General features: G+C 31.4%; 1 long non-coding RNA gene across 1 annotated transcript; it reads left to right on the forward strand.

Moving 5' to 3' along the window:
• Window positions 1-1,406: 1,406 nt before the first annotated feature.
• On the forward strand, window positions 1,407-2,691 carry LOC137246415 (uncharacterized). Its single transcript, XR_010951472.1, has 3 exons — window positions 1,407-1,718; window positions 1,776-2,433; window positions 2,500-2,691. It is a non-coding gene; the product is annotated as an uncharacterized lncRNA (long non-coding RNA).
• Window positions 2,692-3,073: the final 382 nt, after the last annotated feature.

Genomic DNA, 3,073 nt, shown 5'->3' on the forward strand with positions numbered 1-3,073 from the left:
TTAAGCACCTATAATAATTACTTGGAAATTTTGTTTAGAAAACTTGCACGAGTATCAATATTGCTGGAATATAAATATTTACATTGAGTTTGATGTTTTGGGGACAGCAGAAGCTGTTTGTTCACCTGATTTCAAATTTCCATTTTTATTAATTATGAAACAATATAGAGGTTTATTAAGCACCTATAATAATTACTTGGAAATTTTGTTTAGAAAACTTGCACGAGTATCAATATTGCTGGAATATAAATATTTACATTGAGTTTGATGTTTTGGGGACAGCAAAAGCTGTTTGTTCACCTGATTTCAAATTTCCATTTTTATTAATTATGAAACAATAGAGAGGTTTATTAAGCACCTATAATAATTACTTGGAAATTTTGTTTAGAAAACTTGCACGAGTATCAATATTGCTGGAATATAAATATTTACATTGAGTTTGATGTTTTAGGGACAGCAAAAGCTGTTTGTTCACCTGATTTCAAATTTCCATTTTTATTAATTATGAAACAATAGAGAGGTTTATTATGCACCTATAATAATTACTTGGGAATTTTGTTTAGAAAACTTGCACGAGTATCAATATTGCTGGAATATAAATATTTACATTGAGTTTGATGTTTTGGGGACAGCAGAAGCTGTTTGTTCACCTGATTTCAAATTTCCATTTTTATTAATTATGAAACAATAGAGAGGTTTATTATGCACCTATAATAATTACTTGGGAATTTTGTTTAGAAAACTTGCCCGAGTATCAATATTGCTGGAATATAAATATTTACATTGAGTTTGATGTTTTAGGGACAGCAAAAGCTGTTTGTTCACCTGATTTCAAATTTCCATTTTTATTAATTATGAAACAATAGAGAGGTTTATTATGCACCTATAATAATTACTTGGGAATTTTGTTTAGAAAACTTGCACGAGTATCAATATTGCTGGAATATAAATATTTACATTGAGTTTGATGTTTTGGGGACAGCAGAAGCTGTTTGTTCACCTGATTTCAAATTTCCATTTTTATTAATTATGAAACAATATAGAGGTTTATTAAGCACCTATAATAATTACTTGGAAATTTTGTTTAGAAAACTTGCACGAGTATCAATATTGCTGGAATATAAATATTTACATTGAGTTTGATGTTTTAGGGACAGCAAAAGCTGTTTGTTCACCTGATTTCAAATTTCCATTTTTATTAATTATGAAACAATAGAGAGGTTTATTATGCACCTATAATAATTACTTGGGAATTTTGTTTAGAAAACTTGCACGAGTATCAATATTGCTGGAATATAAATATTTACATTGAGTTTGATGTTTTGGGGACAGCAGAAGCTGTTTGTTCACCTGATTTCAAATTTCCATTTTTATTAATTATGAAACAATAGCCGCGTTCTATTCTAAGCGAGTGCGAAAAGAACGCCAAACTCGGTTAAAATTTCCCTGCATGTATTTAACAACACTGGTAACATTTCAGCTGTCAAAATCATCTGTTGTTTATTATTGACGTTTTCTTTGTTTAAGCACGAAAATTAAAACATTTTTGTAAATTATAATATTTGTTGTGTTTTGAACACCTATCTTGGCGCCTTTTTTATATTTTCGTTGCAAAACTCGTGAAATTTGCAATACAACGTTTTTGAAAACTTACTGGCAATAAATAAGCAAAATACTAATAAAAGAAAAGCAAAATGAGTGCTCCGGAAAACTATTTGGTAAATTACTAATTAATTAAAGAAATTAGAAAGAAATAAGGTGTAGTAATCTTTCAGATTGAATTTCTTCTCTTGGATGACCAGAGTGAATTGCGTGCCCGTAGGCAGGAAGAAGTTGTCGACGAAATCTTGGATGCTGTTTTCGCAAGTTCCAGCTCCTCTGAGGACTCTGACACCGAAAACGAAGATCATGTAAAGTGCGAAAATATTACCTGTGGTGAACCAGGATCGCTTCACGATTATAGGGTACTAAGACGATCCAAACTCTTTGAAGACGCAGAAAGTCATTATGAGGAAATGTTTCCCAACTCGCATTTCATCATAGGAGATTCCGCGTATCCTTCGAACAAGTGGATAGTATCACCGTTCAAAGACTATGGAAATTTAAATGATGCGCAAAGAAAGTTCAAAGAAATACTTTCATCTACACGAATGGTAGTTGAAAACGCATTTGGTTTGTTGAAAGGCAGATTTCGGAGGCTTTTAATGTTTACAGAGCAAACTGACCTTAAGATGATAACTAACATAGTAGTCAGCGTATGCGTTTTGCATAACATTTGCATTTCTTTTGACGACTTGTATGACATGAACGAACAAAGTACAGACACCCTATTCGCTACTGAGGATGAAAGGGATGAATCCGGTATTGATGAAGCACTTGACAGGAGGCAAAACCTTTTCAACTATTTGATACAGAATCACATCATTTAATGTCGTAAGTGGTTAGCATGAAAAAAATAAATATATACATTTTACTATCATATATATTTTAAAATTTAAGATCAAATCAATGTCAACTATGGCTAAAGGCACCAAACCCTTTTGTCAAATACAAATTGGTTATTTATTGAAAAAACTTTGCAGCACAAGCGACGATACCGATGATGATGGTGACGCTGGTACTACCATTAAGAAAGCCCCTATACGTGGCATGGATGTTGACTCCAGTGATTTTATGGTACTATGATTTTATAAAATATTATTATGTTTTTTTAATAATATAACAATTTGTCAACCCTTGTTAAACTAATGAGTTATACATCAAAAATGATAAGCAGAAAATAAAATTAAATAACATTATATAAACTGTAATAAATGCAGTCCCATATAATTATTTAAATAAGAGATTAGAATTAGTTAGCAACTACGTAAGTATATGTGGATTAGAGGTTTACGCCGATCCTTTTATCGGCGGCGGCAGCGGCGGCGTACTCCGGTATTTTTACTTTAAAAAGCTTGATCTTTCTATTTAAACAAATATTTAGGAAAGGTTTTGTTTGTATTTATTTAAGGAAATCAACGGTTTGACCATTTCGGAAGAGATACATAAAATGGTCACACTTTTGTCTGTATAT

This window comes from Eurosta solidaginis, chromosome 3, assembly GCF_040869045.1.
Source record: "Eurosta solidaginis isolate ZX-2024a chromosome 3, ASM4086904v1, whole genome shotgun sequence".
NCBI classification, from domain to species: Eukaryota; Metazoa; Arthropoda; class Insecta; order Diptera; family Tephritidae; genus Eurosta; species Eurosta solidaginis.